Below are 20459 nucleotides of genomic sequence, written 5' to 3'. Positions count from 1 at the left end.
AAATGGGGGGCGGGGGGAGGAATTAAATAGGACACACACACACACACACTCTTGGGCGAGGGGTTATGGAAAGTAGGTCCGATTGCAGAATTTATTTTAAATGATTCCCGCAACCTTGGGAAGTTGGGAAGTGGTGAATCCGCTGCCGAAAAGCATTTGTGCTTATGGTAAATCCAGGTCTTAAAATTCTGTAGACTGGTAGCTATATGGATATGATTTTAATAGATGAGTTTCAGGAAGACTCTCTCAAACTTTTTTTTTTTAAACTTACTTGAAATATATTGGAAACCACATATACATAATCTGTCTCACACACACTACATAAAGAAGTAAAATTTCCTTTCCCCAGTTCTTTCATCCTATCCAATCTGTAGAGTCATAACCATTCTTAATAATTTGATGGGTATTCGTTTCATTTCCTCCCTAAATTTGTATATCTAGAACTAGAGGTAGAGTGTATGCCTACTCACACACACCCATACATATGTATTCAAACATAATATATGTATATCCACATGTATTCAAACACAGAATTATGTTTAGATAATTATGGTTATATGTTGGTATGCTAGAGCCAGACTGCCTGGCTTCCTTTCCAGACCCTAGATGGGTAACTTTGGGCAACTCAGCCTCTCTATGACTGGACTTCTTCATCTTTGAAATGGGATAATAATAATACTTACCCCATACGGTTCTTGTGAGAATTAAATGAAATAATATATGAAAAGCCCTTAGAACAGGCATTGACACATTGTGAAGGCAATGTAGCTATTTTGATGGTTATGCATTTTGTCTGCAAGTTGATTTTTATTTAACATATGAGGGAATGTAGACAAACGTAGCCATTTTCAATGATTCCGTAATATTTCACAGCATGAATATACCATTGTTTATCCAACCATTTCTCTCTTGAGAAACATTGCAGTTTTTTTTTGCAGTTTCTACGATTACACATAATGCCGCAATAAACATATTTCTACATATAGTCTTTATAAATTTGCATTTATTTCTTAGACTTTATTATTGAATTAGAGTAACTGGTTCAAATTGGATGTAATTCCCATGGCAGAGGGTACATTGTTGAACTCACTGGCAAGCCTGATGAGGCACTGGTGGAACTCATAGAGATATTGCTTAATTGCTCTCCCTGGACAATGTGTCATTTTGCACTTAAACCAGCAATGTATGAGAGTGCCTGTTTCCCCATAGCCTCACCAACAGAGTATTTTGTCAATAGTTTGGACTTTCTGCCAATCTATAAAGGAAAATAAGTGTAGTTTTAATTTGCATTTATCTATTTCAGTGAGGTTGAACATTCTTTTCATATATTTGGTCAACTGCCAGTTCTGGTTCTTTTTCTTTTCTTTTTTTTTTTTCTTTTTGAGACAGAGTCTTACCCTGTCACCCAGGCTGGAGTGCAGTGGTGCAATCTTGGCTCACTGCAACCTCTGCCTCTGAGGTTCAAGTGATTTTCCTATCCAGGCCCCCCTCAGTAGCTGGGATTACAGGCTCACGCCAGCACACCTGGCTGATTTTTGTATTTTTAATAAAGATGGAGTTTCGCCATGTTGGCCAGGCTGGTCTCAAACTCCTGACTTCAGGTGATCCACCTGCCTAGGCCTCTCAAAGTGTTGGGATTGCAGACGTGAGCTACCACACCCAGCCTCTTTTTCTTTTCTTTTCTTTCTTTCTTTTTGCTTAGAAACAGGGTTGTGCTCTGTTGCCCAGGCTGGAATACAGTGGCACAATGATAGTTCACTGCAGCCTCAAACTCCTGGGCTCAAGCAGTCCTTTTTCCTCAGCCTCCAGAGTAGCTGGGAAGACAGGCACCTGCCACCACACCTAAGTTTTGTAGTTTTTGTAGAGATGGGGTCTTTCTGTGTTGCCCAGGCTAGTTCTGGTTCTTTCTCTGAATTTAGATTTCAAAATGAGTCTTGAATATGAAATCAGTTTAGAATATAAGCTCTGTAGGCTTTCTGTTTATTTTATTCACTACTATAGCCCAGATGTCTAGAAGAGTAAGTGGTACAAGGCAGATGCTCACTAAATATTTGTTGAATGAATGACTGGTTGTTGCTAGTCAGTAACTGAGTATGTGATCAACTGTAGACAAACAAAAGTAATTCCTGACTCTCCCAAGGCTGAGGCTCTTTTTAAAAGATTATGGTAAAAATACAACAGAACATAAAAGTTATCATCTTAACAATTTTTTAACCTTGGCATGGAAAATTGATTGACGTTAGCCATTTTTAAGTATACAACTCTATAGTGTTACTCACGTTCACGTTGTTGTGCTACCATTACCACCATCCATCCGCAGACCTCTTTTCATTTTGTAAAACTGATACTCTGTACCCATTAAACACAATCCTCATTTCCCACTCAGCCCAGCTCCTGGCAACCACCGTGCCACTTTCTGCCTCTATGAATTTGACTGCTCTAGGTCCCTCATATAAGAGGACTCACATAGTATTTATTTATTTTTTTTGTATCTGCCTTATTTCACTTAGCATAATGTCTTCAAGATTCATCTATATTGTTGCATGTTTCAGAACTTCCTTTTAAGGGCTAAATGATAATCCACTGTAGATACCACATTTTATTTATCCTTTTATCTGTCAATGGACACTTTGGTTGCTTCCACCTTTTGCTATTGCAGATAATGCCAATATGAACATGATTGTACAAATATCTGTTCCAGTCCCTGCTTTCACTGAAATAAATGGAACTACTGTATCATGTGGTAATTCTACATTTAATTTTTTGAGGAATTGCCATACTTTTTTTCATTTTTCTTTTTGTTTGTTTGTTTGTTTTTGAGATGGAGTCTCACTCTGTCACCCATGCCGGAGTGCAGTGGCGCGATCTCAGCTCACTACAACCTCCACCTCCCGGGTTCAAGCAATTTTCCTGCCTCAGCTTCCCTAGAAGCTGGGATTACATGTGCACAACACCACGCCCAGTTAATTTTTGTATTTTTAGTACAAATGGCGGTTTCACCATTTTGGCCACGGTGGTCTCAAACTCCTGACCTCAGGTGATCCACCTGCCTTGGTTTCCCAAAGTGCTGGAATTACAAGCGTGAGCCACTGTGCCTGGCCCCCATTTTTTGAGACAGGGTTTGCTCTCTCACCTAGGTTGGAGTGCAGTGACGCAGTCATGGCTCACTGTAGCCTCAAACTCCTGGACTCAAGCGATCCTCCTGCCTCAGCCTCCCATAGTGCTAAGATTACAGACATGAGTCACCACACTCAGCTGCCATATATGTGTTTTTTACAGCAGATGCACCATTTTACATTCCCACCTACAGTGAACAAGGGTTTCAATTTCTTCACATCCTTAGTAACACTTCTATTTTTCTTTTACTTCTTTTTTTTTTTTTTTTTTGAGACAGAGTCTTGTTCTGTTGCCCAGGCTGGAGTGCAATGGTGTCATCTCGGCTCACTGCAACCTCTGCCTCCCAGGTTCAAGCGATTCTCCTCCCTCAGCCTCCCAAGTAGCTGAGATTACAGGCACATACCACCATGCCTTGCCAATTTTTCTGTTTTTAGTAGAGGCAGGGTTTCACCATGTTGGCCAGGCTGGTCTCAAACTCCTAACCTCAAGTGGTCTGCCTGCTTCGGCCTCCCAAAGTGGTGGGATTATAGGTGTGAGCCACTGCACCCGGCCTGTTTTCTTCTAACTTTAAGTGGCACTTTTCCCCTTCCAAAATTCTACTTATAAATATATTAAAATAATGGTAGGATATGTCCCTTTCAGGGTACCCTTGATATATATACAAGAGCTGGCCTTTTGTAGGCACTGCTAAAGAGCCAGGGCTCTGGTGACAGGAAGCATTAAACTGGTGGAGCACCTTGAGGGTAAGTTTTGGGGCCTTTTGTGCTTTTCAACTGAGCTCATTTGTTGCTTAGTGGACCGAGCTTGTTCACTGCTATGAGTGTCGTTTATTTTTCTAGTTACTTTGGGTCTGCAGTAGTAGTTAAGAGTTCTAAATATCATACGGGATAGCTGAGGTCTGTGTCCAAGGTTAGAAAGTGACAGAAGAAATACAATTCTGGACTGGACCCGTGGCTCATGCCTGTAATCCCAGCACTTTGAGAGGCCAAGGTGAGTGGATTACCTGAGGTCAAGAGTTCGAGACCAGCCTGGCCAAAACATGGCAAAACCCCGTCTCTGCTTAAAAAAAAATACAAAAAAAAAAAAAAAAATAAGCCGAGCATGGTGGTGTGCGCCTGTAATTCCAGCTACTTGGGAGGCTGAGGCAGGAGAATCGCTTGAACCTGGGAGGTGGAGGTTGTGATGAGCTGATACCACGCCACTGTATTCCAGCCTGGGTGACAGAGTGAGACTCTGTCAAAAAAAAAAAAAAGGTCTGAGTTCTTCCCTGTTTTTGTTAGCACGTCCAGAGATATACGTAGTCTCCAGGGTATAACAATTTTTTTTGTCTTCTAGGCTGAGGTTTGAGGGAAAAAAATGTCCTTTAAGTTTTATCCATAGTTGAGTTGAAACAGGTTGGGATTTTTCAAAACTTTACTCAAAATCCTAAGGGAAGAGAAGGGAGAAAAAATGAAAATAGTTATTAACAATGAATACACTACTTTGGCTGGGCCCTGCCTGATGAGAGTGGCTTGTGGAGTTTGGCAACACCGCCCCCTAGAGGTCATTGCTGTGCTACGCTCCAACCTCCCAACAATTGTTAAGACTATTCAGATCGCTGTTGATAACAGAGCGTTCCAGGATTGAGAAGTGGGAGCCAGCCACATCCATGATGTTCATGGAGGCTAGAAAAACCCTGTGGAAACAAATTTTACCTGGTTACACTGAGATCCAGACATGCACAGACCAGCCCTCTTGAAGAGAGCTTGAGCTTCCTGAATGGGGCTGGAACGGAGAGAGACAATGAAGTTCCTGAGATAGTATTGCCAGGAGAAAAAGGTGTGGCTGAATGGATCAGCCCAAACATCGGTGGCTTGAATCCAGAGGGAGGATGGGGTCTCGCTATGTTGCTCAGGCTGGTCTCAAACTCCTTAAGCAATCCTTCTGCCTCAACCTCCAAAAGTGCTGGGATTGCCAGTGTGAGCATCTGCACCTAGCCAACAATCATTTATTGTATATTGCACAGTAGCTAGAAGGGAAGGGTTGTAATGTTCCCAGTACAAAGAAAGATAGGGCCGGCTGCAGTGGCTCATGCCTGGAATCCCAGCACTTTGGGAGGCCGAGGCAGGTGGATCATCTGAAGTCAGGAGTTCGAGACCACCCTGGCCAATATGGTGAAACCCCGGCTCTACTAAAAATAGCAATTGAAAGTCCTGCCTCCCAGGCTGAAGGAAGCTGCTTAGTTCTTGGCCCTCTCGAATGAATGGTCACCATAGATAAGGGTCACCAAGTGTCAAGAGTTCCTCTGTGGAAACTGTTTTCTAAACAGTTGATCAAGAGAAATAGCCAGTTTCCCCAATGCCTGGGCAGGAAGGAGTCCCTTAGTCTGGTAGGTCACAGGGTGGCAACACTGCGGCACTTACTGGTGGCAAAACACCAAAGACAACAACAACAGAAAATTAGAAACAACCAGAGAGAAAATATATACAGTATTACCTAAAAGGGAACAAAAATAAGATTGACTTCACTAAGCAAAACCGGAAGCCAGGAGAAAATGGCGTAACACCTTCAAAGTGTTGAGATCAAGTAATGTCAACCTAGAATTGTCTTCCCAGAAGAATTATCTTTTTTTTAAAAAAATTTATTTTTAGACTGGGCACAGCGGCTCACGCCTGTAATCCCAGCACTTTGGGAGGCCGAGGCAGGTGGATCACCTGAGGTCAAGAGTTCGAGACCAGCCTGGCCAACATGGCGAAACCCAGTCTCTACTAAAAATACAAAAATTAGACAGGTACGGTGGCATGCATCTGTAATCCCTGCTACTTGGGAGGCTGAGGCAGGGGAATCACTTGAACCCGGAAGGTGGAGGTTGCAGTGACCCAAGATGGTGCCGCTGCACTCCAGCCTGGGTGAAAAAGCAAGTCTCCATCTCGAAAAAAAACAAACATTTATTTAAAAAAATATTTCTTTCTTTTTTAACAGAGGCAGGGTCTCCCTATGTTGCCCAGGCTGGTGTTGAGCTCCTGAGTCAAGCGATCCTCCCACCTCGGCTTCCCGAAGTGCTGGGATTACAGGCATGAGCCATCGTGCCCAGCTGAAAAATTATATTTCAAGAACAAGGGTAAAATAAATATATTTTCAGATAAACAAAAATAGACAACTGATCATCAAAAGACCTTTACTGAAGGTGGGGGAGGGGGAGGAGGAGAAGCTGATTAAGTAGTACACAAATACAGTTAGATAGAAAGAATATGTTCTCATATTTGATAGTACAGTAGGGAAATTATAGTTAATACTTTTACAAATTATTTACTTATTTATGTATTTTTTAGACACAGAGTCTGGCTCCATTACCCAGGCTGGAGTGCAGTGGCATGATCATGGCTCACTGCAGCCTTGAATTTCTGGGCTCAAGCAGTCTTTCTGCCTCAGCCTCCTGAGTAGCTAGGATTACAAACAAGTGCCACCATACCCAGCTAATGTTTTAAATTTTTTGTAGAGATGGGGTCTCATATGTTGCTCAGGTTGGTCTCAAACTCCTGGCCTTAAGCAATCCTCCTGCCTCAGCCTCCAAAAGTGCTGGGATTGCCGATGTGAGCATCTGCACCTTGCCAACATTTATTGTATATTTCACAGTAGCTAGAAGAGAAGGGTTGTAATGTTCCCAACACAAAGAAAGACAGGGCTGGCTGCAGTGGCTCACGCCTGTAATCCCAGCATTTTGGGAGGTCGAGGCAGGTGGATCACCTAAAAATACAAAAAATTAGCTGGGTGCGGTGGCACATGCCTGTAATCCCAGCTACTCGGGACGCTGAGGCAGGAGAATTGCTTGAACCTGGGAGGCGGAGGTTGCAGAGAGCTAAGACTGCACCATTGCACTCCAGCCTGGAAGCCTGGACAATAGAGCGAGACTCCGTCTCAAAAATATAAATAAATAAATAATTAATAAATGAATAAAAATTATATAAAATTAAAAATTCTGTAATACAGTTACATTTGCCACATTTCAAGTGCCTAATAACCGTGTGTGGCTAGTGGCTACTATTTTGGACAATGCAGACATAGAATATTTCCACTATTGCGGAAAGTTGTATTAACAGCACTGTTCAAAGATGTACCTCAAGCCTAAGGAGAACAATTCCAGAACAAAGGTCTGAGATGCAAGGTGAAAGTTCTAGTAAATAAAATGCTAAGCATGTGAGTAAATATAAACAAACATTGACGATATAAAATAATATTAATGTCTAAGTTGGGTGGCTAAAAAAAGAAAATGTTAAACTACTTATACATGTTAAGTCAGATGGAAGTGATTAGAGTTAAAAACATTCTAAGATCTTTTTTATTATTCACATAAAGTCTAGGCCAAGAAATAAAATTCAGCAATATATTGTTTACAAGCAATACACTTAAAACGTAAAGACTCAGGCTGGGCTCGGTGGCTCACCACCTGTAATCCCAGCACTTTGGGAAGCCGAGGTGGGTGGATTGCTAGAGGTCAGGAGTTTGAGACCAGCCTGGCCAACACATGATGAATCCTCTAGTAAAAATACAAAAATTAGCTGGGCTTGGTGTCACGTCCCTGTAATACCAGCTACTTGGGAGGCTGAGGCAGGAGAATCACTTAAACCCGGGAGGTGAATGTTGCAGTGAGCCGAGATTGTGCCACTGTACTCCCAGCTTGGGCGACAGAGTAAGAATCCATCTCAAAAAAAAAAAAAGAAAGAAAGAAAAAATAAACAATAGACAAATCCACTATTATAGTAAAACATTTAAAATATATCTCAGTAGTTGGTGGATAAAACAGATAAATGAATAAGGAAACAGAAGACTAGAATATCGTAATTAAACATCTACATAAATGAATTTATGTAGAACTCTGCATTCGTTAATATGCAGTCTTTTCAAATGTTTGGGGAATGTTTGTGAACATTATACATAAAACAAATTTCAACAGATTTCAAGGAATTGGTATCATATATGGGCCTTTTCCACCTAAAGTATGGTGCATACAGCAGTAGCAGCAGCATCACACGAAAGCCTGTTAGAAATGCAGACGCTCACGTCTCACCCCAGACCTACTGCATTTTGGCAAGATCCCCAGGGGATTCACATGTACATTAAAGTATGACATGCTTTGACACAAAGCATATTTTCTGACCACAATATAATTAAGTTAAAAATCAGTAACACAAAGACAATTAAGAAAACTCCATATTTAAAAATTAGGCCAGGTGTGGTGACTCACACCTGTAATCCTAGCACTTTGAGAGGCTGAGGCAGGTGAATTGCCTAAGCTCAGGAGTTCGAGACCAGCCTAGGTAACATGGTGAAATCCTGTCTCTACTGAAATACGAAAAATTAGCCGGGCATAGCAGCGGATGCCTGTAATCCCAGCTACTTAGGAGGCTGAGCCATGAGAATCCCTTGAACTCGGGAGGCAGAGGTTGCAGTGAGCCAAGATCGCACCACTGCACTCGAACCTCGGCGACAGAGGGAGACTCTGTCTCCACACATCAGGCTAGTTTTTGTATTTTTAGTAGAGCTGGAGTTTCACCATGTTAGCCAGGCTGGTCTTGAACTCCTAACCTCAGGTGATCCACCTGCCTCAGCCTCCCAAAGTGCTGGGATTACAGGTGTGAGCCATCTCACCTGGCCTGTCTTACCCTCTTCTAACTAATACATTTTTAAATTTTCTACTCGTGAAAATGTGTTGGAGGAGCAACAACTTGGAATGAGAGAGATGGTTGATAACCTCTGTGCCAAGGACATTGAGCCTTATCCATTCTCAACGTCACAGTGCTTTCCAGGCAAATTCTTAAACCACTCTAAGAACAGTGAATATTCATTTGTCAACCCCTGTGTGCAAGTGCCCAGAGGGGCTTTCATAACCATTTACGCTGCCTAGACCAGGTGTACAATTTGTGTCTCTTCCCTGTGCTGGCCTTTTAAGTCACCTCTGGTTCAGTCCTCTCCTGTGCCTCCTTATCCAAAGTCATGGAATAATCTAAGGAGGAGAGATGACATTTATTGGCACTCTTACCAAGCTCCACGCACTGTGCTTCCCTCCTTCTCTTACTCAATCCTCACAACCCTGCAAGGTAGGTTTTGTTTTACAGATGAGGAAACCGGAGCTCAGAGAAGTTAAGCAGTGCATCCAAGTTTATAAAACTAGCAACGTGAGACACGAAGATTCAAACCCAGGTCCATCTGTCTCCAAATCCCATGTTCTTGTCTCTCTCCCATACTGACTCCTTGGAAGAGAAGCACATTCTACTTTCACCCTTGACCTGCTGCCTTCTGGCACCTTACCTAATCTAGAGCCCTTGGATCCAGTAGGTGGTTGGGGAAATTATGGCTAAAGGAGGTGGGCACTTTGCTACAATGGTTTGGGTTTCATACCTGTAGAGAGAAAGAATTACACCTGTGGACAGAAAGACGGATGGATATAGAAGCTAAATATAAGAGAAGACAATCGTAGATGGTTGTCTTCCATGTAGAGTACCAATGGGGAAAAGACAGACTTTTCAAGTAGTATTGGGAAAACTGGATATCCATATGCAAATGGATAAAGTTTGCTGGTGTTGAACTCTATTTTTCCAGAAGAAAAATAAAAGTGCTCTTGTGTGGCATGTAACTGGAAGGGGATTTTCCGTCTTTCAGAAAAGGAAAGCCTATGTGGGCATTATGGTAATGTAGCTATGAAAGAACTCTATCCATCTTAGACAATCTCTAGGAGGTGGAAATTTGAAAAAAGTTCCTAAATGTTCTACTAGGGAGAGGTCCTCCTTCTTCCCCCTCCCCCCATTGTTGCTCCTTTCTTACCTTGAACCAGAAGACTGAGAAGGAGGTTCCTGTGGAACCAGCTTCCTTCCATCTTCATTACCTAAATTCTTCTCTGAACATGTACTGGGACCCAGGAATGCCTAGATTAAAGCAGCACAGGCCACACCTAGAGCCCGACTTTGAATACTAATAGCATTGGTTGACCACTGACATTTGTAACCTTCCTGGAAAGAGTGTTCTCATTGTCTTGTTCTTGCCTATGCTTGAGGTTCAGTCTGCTTTTGAGACTTTATCTTAGTCTTAGATACTTTACTACAACGTATATGGTTATAGATAGCTCATACGTGATCAGCGTGCAGATCTTGGTGAGATACCTCAGTCTGAAAACCCATCTCTTCAATTCTGGAAAATTCTCGGACATTTATAAATATTTCACTTCCTCTATTTTTCTTATTAGACATGTGTTGAATGGTTTCCTTCTATCTTACATGCCTTTTATTGCTGTGGTAACAAATCACAAACCCAGTGGCTTAAATAAACACCATTTGTTATTTTACTGTTCTGTGGGCCAGAAGTTTGAAATGGGTCTTACTGGGCTAAAATGAATGTGTCAGCAGGACCGCATTCCTTCTGGAGGCTCTAGAGGAGAATCCATTTCTTTGCCTTTTCCAGATTTTTTTTTTTTTGAGACAGGGTTTCACTCTGTTGACCAGGCTGGAGTGCAGCGGTACAATCATAACTCACCACAGCCTTGGCCTCCTGGGTTCAAGGGATCTTTCCGTCTCAGTCTCCCAAGTAGCTGGGACCTCACAGGTGTGAGCCACCAAGCTTGGCTATTTTTTTTTTTTTTTTTTAAGTAGAAATGAGGTCTCACTTTGTTGCCTAGCCTGGTCTCCAACTCCTGGCCTCAAGTGATCCTCCAACCTTGATCTCCCAAAGTGCTGGGATTATAGACGTGAGCCATTGCACCCGGCCTTTTCCAGCTTTTAAACTGCCTGTATTTCTTGGTTCATTATTTTTACTTCTCCATCTTCAAAACCAGCAACATCAGGCCAATGTTTTTCACGAGGCATCTCATCTCATCTTGTTTCTCTCTCCTTCTTCCACTTATAAGAGCCTTCGTGATTGCATTGTGTTCATTTGGATAATCCAGGATAATCTCCCGATCTCAAAGTCAGCTAATTAACAACCTTAATTTCATCTGCAACTTTAACTCCCCTTTTCCATATAACCTAAGGTTCCAGAGATTAGGATGTGGACAAATTCTGGGGGACGTTATTCTGCCTAGCACACCTCTCTTTCCTATTTTCTACCTCTTTATCTCTGTCCCTAATGATTTCTTCAGATCTGGCTTCCAGGAAAAACATTCTCTCCTCAACTGTGTTTACTTTATTTTATTCTATTAATTAATTTATTTATATTTGATGCAACTCAGTAATTTTTATTGTAACTGGAAGACAATACATCACAGAAACTTTATGGTAGGTCTGAGGAAAAGTGTTATTTACAATAGATGATGACGTAATTTGTCTTTCGTAATATAATTACATATGAAGAATGCAAAATGCAGGTATGGATGCCTTCCATATTTTATTTTGTTTTGAGATGGAGTCTCACTGTGTTGCCCAGGCTAGAGTGCAGTGGCGTGATCTTGGCTCACTACAGCCTCCACCTCCTTGGTTTGAGTGATTCTCCTGCCTTGGCCTCCTGAGTAGCTGGGACTACAGGCTTGTGCCACCACACCCAGCTAATTTTTTGTATTTTTAGTAGAGACAGGGTTTCACCATGTTGGCCAGGGTGGTCCTGAACTCCTCACCTCAGCTGATCTGCCCACCTCGGCCTCCCAAAGTTCTGAGATTACAGGAGTGAGCCACTGTGGCTGACCCTCAACTGTGTCTAATCTGTGCATCTAATCTGGCCACTGAGTTTTGGGTTTTTTTTTTTGTTTGCTTTTTGTGTTGTTTTGTTTTTTAGAGACAGGGTTTCACTGTCTCCCACCATGCCTGGCCCTCAACTGTGAGCCACCATGCTGGGATTACAGATGTGAGCCACCATGCCCGGCCCTCAGCTGTGTCTAATCTGTCCGTCTAATCTGTCCATTGAGTTTTGCTTTTGTTTTGTTTTCTTTTTAGAGACAGGGTCTTACTGTCTCCCAGGCTGGAGTGCAGTGGTATGATCATAGCTCACTGTAGCCTTGAATTCCTGGGCTCAGGCAATCCTGCCACCTCAGCCTCCCAAGTAGCTGGGACTACAGGTGCATGCCACCATGTGTGGATAATTTTTTTTTATCGTTTCTAGAGACAGGGCCTTGCTATGCTGCTCAGGGTGGTGTTGAACTCCTGGCCTCAAGTGATCCTCCTGCCTCAGCCTCCCAAAGCACTGGAATTACAGGCATGAGCCACTATGGCTAACCTTTTACCCATTTTTAAATCAAGTTGTTTTTTGTTGTTGAGATTCAGGAATTCTATGTATAGTTTAGATATTAATCCCTTATCAGCTATATAATTGTCAAATGTTTTCTCTCATTTTGTGGGTTGTCTTTTTTCCTCTGTTAATATTGTTTTTTGATTCATAGATTTTTAATATTTTCATGAAGTACTATTTGTATATTTTTTCTTTTGTTGTCTATGCCTTTGTGTCATATCCAAGAAATCACTGCTAAATCCAATGTTGTGAAGCTTTTCCCCATGTGTTCTTTTAGGAGTTTTATTGTTTTAGGTCTACACTTAAATCTTTTTTTTTTTTTGAGATGGAGTTTCACTCTTGTTGCTCAGGCTGAGTGCAGTGGTGCGATCTCAGCTCACTGCAACCTCAACCTCCCGAGTTCAAGTGATTCTCCTGCCTTAGCCTCTTGAGTAGCTGGGATTACAGGCATGTGCCACTATGCCCAGCTAATTTTGTATTTTTAGTAGAGACAGGGTTTCTCCATGTTAGTCAGGCTGGTCTTGAACTCCCCACCTCAGGTGATCTGCCTGCCTCGGCCTCCCAAAGTGCTGGGATTACAGGTGTGAGTCACCGCATCTGGCCCTACACTTAAAATCTTTCATCCATTTTGAGTTAATTTTGGTATATGGTTTTAGGTAAGGGTCAAACTTTATTCTTTTGCATGTGGATATCCAGTTTTCCCAATATTACTACTTGAAAAGTCTGTCTTTTCCCATTGGAACTCTTGCAAAAATAATTTGGCCCTTTGTGTGAGGGTTTATTTCTGGGTTCTCTATTCTATTCCATTGGTATACATGTCTGTCTCTCTTTTTTTTTTTGAGACGTAGTTTCACTCTTTTTGCCCAGGCTGGAGTGCAATGGTGCCATCTCCACTGACCACAACCTCCGCCTCCCGAGTTCAAGCAATTCTCCTGCCTCAGCCTCCTGAGTAGCTGGGATTACAGGCATGCACCACCACGCCTGACTAATTTTTTGTATTTTTAGTAGAGATGGGGTTTCTCCATGTTGGTCAGGCTGGTCTCAAACTCCCAACCTCAGGTGATCCATCTGCCTCAGCCTCCTGTGCAGCTGGGATTACAGGTGTGAGCCACTGCGCCTGGCCTTATTTTTATTTTTATTTGAGACAAGAGTATTTTATTTTTTTTATTTGAGACAAGAGTCTCACTCTATTGCCCAGGCTGGAGTGCAATGGCACAGTCTTGGCTCACTGCAACCTGTGCCTCCTAGATTCAAGTGATTCTCCTGTCTCAGTCTCCCAACTAGCTGGAATTACAGGCGCATTCCACCATGCCCAGCTAATTTTTGTATTTTTAGTAGAGACGAGGTTTCACCATGTTGGTCAGTGTGGTCTCAAACTACTGACCTCAGGTGATCAGCCTGCCTCGGCCTCCCAAAGTGCTGGGATTACAGGTGTGAGCCATTGTGCCCAGCCTATGGTATGTTTTGAAATCAGGGAGTGTGAATCTTCCAGCTTCATTTTTCTTTTTAAAGATTGTTTCAGGTATTCAAGGTCCGTTGACATCCCATATGAATTTTAGGATGGGTTTTTCTATTTCTGCAAAAATTGTCATTGGGATTTTGATAGGAATTGCATTGAGTCTGTTCATTGCTTTAAGTAGTATTGACATTTTACCAATTTTGTGTCTTCCAATCCATAAACATGAGATGTGTTTTCACTTGTTTGTATTTTTAAAAAATTTCTTTCAGCAATGTTTTATAGTTTTCATTGTACAAGAATTTTACTTCTTTGGCTAAATTAATTCCCCAGTATTTTTTTCCTTTTGATGCCATTGTAAATGGAATTGATTTTTATAATTTTCCTTTTCTGATCATTCATTGTTAATGTATAGAAATGCAACAGATTTTTGTTTGCTTTGTATCCTGATACTTTGCTAAATTCATGTATTAGTTTTAATGCTACTAGTTTTTGTGAGATCTTTAGTATTTTCTACATATAAAATAACATCATCTGCAAACAGAGATAATTTTACTCTTTCTTTTCCAATTTGGATGCCTTTTGTTTCTTTTTCTTGCTTACTTGCTCTGGCTAGAACTTTCAGGACTATGTGGTTTTTAGTTTGTTTTAGCTTGTTTGTTTTAGAGATGGGGTCTTTCTCTGATATCCAGGCAGTAGTGTCCCAAAATGTTGAGATTACAGGTGTGAGCCACTGCACCTGGCCAACTATGTTGAATAGAAGTGGTGAAATTGGCCGGGCACGGTGGCTCAAGCCTGTAATCCCAGCACTTTGGGAGGCCGAGACGAGCAGATCACGAGGTCAGGAGATCGAGACCATCCTGGCTAACATGGTGAAACCCTGTCTCTACTAAAAAATACAAAAAACTAGCCGGGCGAGGTGGCGGGCACCTGTAGTCCCAGCTACTCGGGAGGCTGAGGCAGGAGAATGGCGTAAACCCGGGAGGCAGAGCTTGCAGTGAGCTGAGATCCAGCCACTGCACTCCAGCCTGGGTGACAGAGCGAGACTCCGTCTCCAAAAAAAAAAAAAAAAAAAAGGAAGTGGTGAAATTGAGCATCTTTGCCTTGTTCTTGATTTTAGAGAGTTTTCAGACTTTCACCATGGAGTGTGATGTTTGCTGTGGGTTTTTCATATATGGCTTTTATTATGTTGAGGTTGTTTCTTTCTATTCCAAGTTTGTTAAGTGTTTTTGTCGTGAAAGTGTGTTGAAGTTTGTCAAATGTTTTTCTGCATTAATTGAGATGATCATTTTTTTCCCTTCATTCTGTTAATGTGGTGTATTGCATTGATCAATTGTTGTATATTGAACTGTCTTTGCATTCCAGGAATAAATCCCACTTGGCTATGGTATATAATTCTTTTGATATGCTACTGAATTTGTTTGCTAGTATTTTATTGAGGATTTTTGCATCAATGATCATAAGGGACAGTGCCTTTGTCTGGCATTGGTATCAGGGTAATACTGATCTCTTAAATGAGTTAAGAAGTTAGAACATAGTTATTTTATAATTTTTTTCATCTTGTTTTATTATATCTAGTTCTTGGTATGCTGACTGTTTTGATAACTGTTTCATTGTGGTTTGTTCCTTCATGTAATTTATAATTCTTGGTTGAAAGGATGAGAATCCATACATATCTTTAGATAATTTTGAGATCATCTATTACAATCATTCAACAAATGTACAGTTGACCCTTGAACACTACTGGGGTTTAGGAACACCAACACCCCACACAGTCAAAATCTATGTATAACTTTTGACTCCCCTAAAACTTAACTACTAATAGCCTACTGTTGTCCGGAAGCCTTACTGATAGCATGAACAATTGATTAACACATATTTTGTATATTATATGTATTATATGCTGTATTCTTATGATAAAGCAAACTGGAGTAAAGACAATGTTATTAAGAAAATCATAAGGCAGAGAAAATATACTTACTATTAATTAAATGGAAGTAGATCATCATAAAGGTCTTCATCCTTTTCATCTTCATGTAAGTAGGCTGAGGAGAAGAGGTTGGTCTTGCTGCCTCAGGGTATCAGAGGCAGAAGAAAATCTGAAGATAAGTGGATCCTTGCAGTTCAAACCCATGATGACGAATGCAATAATTATATAGTCTCAAAGTAGCGCTCCACAAAAAATTACCTATATGCCATACTTACTAATTAGCTTTACAGTGGAGAAATCTGGCAGACATCTTTTTAACTGAGTGATAACAGTTATCATCAGTAAAATGACAAACTGACGTTGTGTACTTTCTATGCTGCACTAAGAAGAACTCAGCACCACTTCTGGGGTATTCCTACTAAAGAGGCATAAGTCATGAGTAGTTGAAGAAGTTCAATGAGGCAAACCCAAATTGAGGGACAAAATAACTACAAAATAACTAGCTATACTCTTCAAAATGTCCAGGTGATGAAAGACAACAAAAGACTGAGGCAGTGTTCTGGATTGACAGACTGAAGAGATGTAACAGCTAAATGCAGTGTGTATTCCTGGATTGGGTCCTACACCTATAAATGACATTATTGGAAGCTGGGTGTGGTGACTAACACCTGTAATCCCAGCACTTTGGAAGGCCAAGGTAGGCAGATCACTTGAGGTCAGGAGTTTGAGACCAGCCTGGCCAACGTGGCAAAATGTTGTTTCTACTAAAAATACAAAAATTAGCTGGGTGTGGTTGCACACTCCTATAGTCCCAGCTACTTAAGAGGCTGAGGCAGGACAATCACTTGAACCCAGCGGGTGGAGGTTGCAATGAGCCAAGATCGTGCCACTGCACTCTGGCCTGGGCGACAGAGTGAGACTGTCTCAAAAAAAAAAAAAAAAAAAAAAAAGACATTATTGGAAGAACTGGCAAAGTTCAAATAGGGCTTACAAGTTAGACAATACAATACATTGTATTGATACTAATTTTCTGACTTTGATGGTTGTACTATGGTTATATAGGAGAGTGTCCTAGCTTTTAGGAAATATGCACTGAAGTAGTTAGGGTTAATGGGTCATCAATTATGAAACTCTCAACGATTTAGAAATATCCACAATTGGCCTGGTGTGGTGGCTCACGCCTGTAATCCTAGCACTTTGGGAGGCCAACAGGGGTGGATCACCTAAGGTCAGGAGTTCGAGACCAGCCTGGCCAACGTGGTGAATCCCCATCTCTACTAAAAATACAAAAAATTAGCCAAGCATGGTGGTGGGCACCTGTAATCCAAGCTACTTAGGACACCGAGGCAGAAGAATCTCTTGAATCTGGGAGGAAGAGATTGCAGTGGGTGAAATAGGGCCATTGCACACCAGCCTAGGCGACAAGAGCAAGATTCCGTCTTTAAAAAAAAGAAAAAGAAAAAGAAATATCCACATTTGGAAAATCTGGGTGAAGTGTACACAGGAGCTCTTTGTACAAGCTTCACAACGCTTACGTAAATTTTAAATAATTTGACTGGGCACGGTGGCTCACACCTGTAATCCCAGCACATTGAGAGGCTGAGATGGGTGGATCGCTTGAGGTCAGGAGTTCCAGACCATCCTGGCCAACATGGGAAAACCCCATCTCTGCTAAAAATACAAAAGTTAGCCGGGTCTGGTGGTGCATGCCAGTAATTCCAACTACTTGGGAGGCTGGAGCAGGGAGAATTGCTTGAACCCAGGAGGTGGAGGTTGCAGTGAGCTGAGATCGCGCCACTGCACTCCAGCCTGGGCAACAGAGCAAGACTCCTTCTCAAAAAAATTTTTTAAAAATCATTAAAAAAAAAAGTAAAAGAAAGGAAGAAAAAGAAAAAGAAAGTCTAGAGGTTCTGCGTGAATCTATGTCCAAAATCTCTTCCCTTTGGACCAGAACTTAATTGGGTATTGGCCTCCAGGAGAAGGCAGCAGACCTTTGGCCATGTGATTGGAGCCTTCGGTTACATTTAATTTCTTTTTAATGCTAACATGGTCACCTTTTTTACTTCTTCAATTTGAATCTAGTATCTTCTAGGCCAGTAGGTTTCAACTAGGGATTCAGATACCTTATTTATTTAGTTTTATTAATATACAGATACTCAGAAATTCAGACTTATTGAATCTCTTGATGTTCTCAATATGTTCTTTGCATGTTCTTGCTATAAACTTAGCAAGTTCATGATATATGATTTTTAAAAATGTGTGCCTAAGAATAGCCATTCAAAGACTCCTGAATACTCCTGGTCCACTTCTTATATGATATATTAAATCAGGATTACTGTATGTTATATCTTCATTTTTTTCTCTGTAAAGATTATGTTCATCCCTTTTTTATAAATTAGATGTAATGTTCACTATCTTTTTGAAAATCTAGTTAATTGTCACATTTATAATTATTTTGTCAAAAGCTTTTTTTTTTTTTTTTTTTGGAGATAGAGTTTCTCTCTGTTGCCCAGGCTGGAGGGCAGTGGTGTGATCTTGGCTCACTACAAACTTCGCTTCCTGTGATCAAGTGATTCTCTTGCCTTAGCCTCCCGAGTAGCTGGGATTACAGGTGTGCACCACCATGCCTGGCTAATTTTTGTATTTTTAGTAGAGATGAGGTTTCACCGTGTTGACCAGGCTGGTCTTGAACTCCTGACATTAAGTGACCCTCCCACCTCAGTCTCCCAAAGTGCTGGGATTACAGGCTTGAGCCACTGTGCCCGGCCCAAAAGCTCTTGTTGGATTGACTTTATTATCTTGTTTTGCATTTCACAGAAATAACCAAATTTCCTTGTCAGCTATGTAATTCTTGTAATGAACTCTCATCGGATCTTTCATGTTTTAAAATTATCAGTAATAAGTTAGTAAACTAATCATAACCATTTTAAGTCTTTTGTTATCTACAGATAGTTTTAAATTTAATTTAATGAGAGTACGTACTTCCCTGAAAGCTCAACAATCAGCTACAGGTCAGAGTGGTCTGTCTTCAATAAAGGATTATCACAAAATCCTGTGGGAAAGGACTATGCTAGATACTTTGGGCATAGTACCTGATGGCAACACTTAAACAGCTTTGAGATCATACTAGTGGACTGAGTCAGGATTTCTAGAACTCTAGTTGAGAAGCCAATGGATTTCATGAAACTGTTAACCCAAGATCTAGTCAAATAATAATTAATTATCTAGGACCAAATGAACTAAGAAGGGACACTTGCAGTTTTCATTTGAAATACTGTTGATGTTGTAACATTTTTTTGTTTTTCTTTCTTTCTTCTTTTTTTTTTTTTTTTTGAGACAGAGTCTCGCTCTGTCCCCCAGGCTGGAGTGCAGTGGTGTGATCTTGGCTCACTACAACCTCTGCCTCCCAGGTTCAAGCCATTCTCCTGCCTCAGCCTCCCAAGTAGCTGGGATTACAGGTGTGCACTACCATGCCTGGCTAATTTTTGTGTTTTTAGTAGAGACAGGGTTTTACCATCTTAGCCAGGCTGGCCTCGGACTCCTGACCTCAAGTGATCCACCCACCGCGGTCTCCCAAAAGTGCTAGGATTACAGGCCTGAGCCACCATGCATGGCCACTGTTGTAATATTCTATTTTTCCAGATATTTAAGGAAGCCCATTTTCTTTCCTCTTAAGCTATTTATAAGTCAACAATCTGGTAATTATAACTCTGCTTTTTTAAAAGACTCTGTTTTTTACACTGAAATGAAACATTTGTAAATGATATCTTTTTCTCCCTGACTGCTACAGAATTTGCAAACTCTTATAAAATATTCTTAATTTCATGACAATATAATTATTGTATTTTCATGAGAATGTAGTTATTGGCATAGGTTTGATGACTCTGTCTTCCTTTTTACCAGGATGGAATTGGAAACGTTGATTATGCAATCAAGGCCTTGTCTGGAGTATCATATTTTAGAAGGAGGCTCATTTAATCAAATGTGGTTAGACATTTCTAAAGAACTAAGGTTGACTTTGTGGAGTCAATGCTTACAAACCCCTTCCATGAAAACTGGCCTAGTATCTGGCTTATAGCATTGCCAGTCTTACAAGTCCAGGTAGGCCCAAGAACCCTAGGATATTTTGAGGACTTCAAGAAGAGACGAATTCACTCAAATTTAGGGGTTCTTCAGGTGAAATCTGGTGGTGAGTTCTTGGTGTGGCTAGCTGGCTTCAAGAGGCTTTTGAAAGTCAAATTTGAGATTTTTTGAAAACTTTTAGCAAAGCAAACTTAAGAAGGCCTAAATGGTAGTTTACCACTCTTGTTGTACCCATGTAAATACTGAAGCCAAATAATGAGACCAGTCTCATTTTGTGACCAAAAAGAATCTTCCTGCCAGGCACAGTGACATGTGCTTGTAATCCCAGCTACTCAGGAGGCTAAGGTGAGAGGATCACGGAGTTCAGTATCAGCTTGGACAATATAGCAAGGCCCCATCTCTAAATAAATAAATAAAACAAATTCACTGGGTATGTTGGTACACACTTTTAGTCTCAGGTTCTTGGGAGTTAAAGTGAGAGGATCACTTGAGCCCAGGAGTTTGAGGTTGTAGTGAGCTACAATCGTGTCTCTACACTCCAGTCTGGATGACTGAGTGAGATTCTGTCTCTTAAGAAGAAAAGGCTGGGTGTGGTCACTGATGCCTGTAATCCCATTACTTTGGGAGGCCAAAGTGGGTGGATCACTTGAGGTCAGGAGTTCGAGACCAGCCTGGCCAACATGGTGA

This window comes from Colobus angolensis, unplaced genomic scaffold, assembly GCF_000951035.1.
Source record: "Colobus angolensis palliatus isolate OR3802 unplaced genomic scaffold, Cang.pa_1.0 Scaffold245, whole genome shotgun sequence".
NCBI classification, from domain to species: domain Eukaryota; kingdom Metazoa; phylum Chordata; class Mammalia; order Primates; family Cercopithecidae; genus Colobus; species Colobus angolensis.
The sequence above is the reverse complement of the archived record's forward strand: the minus strand, read 5'-3'. Positions refer to the sequence as shown.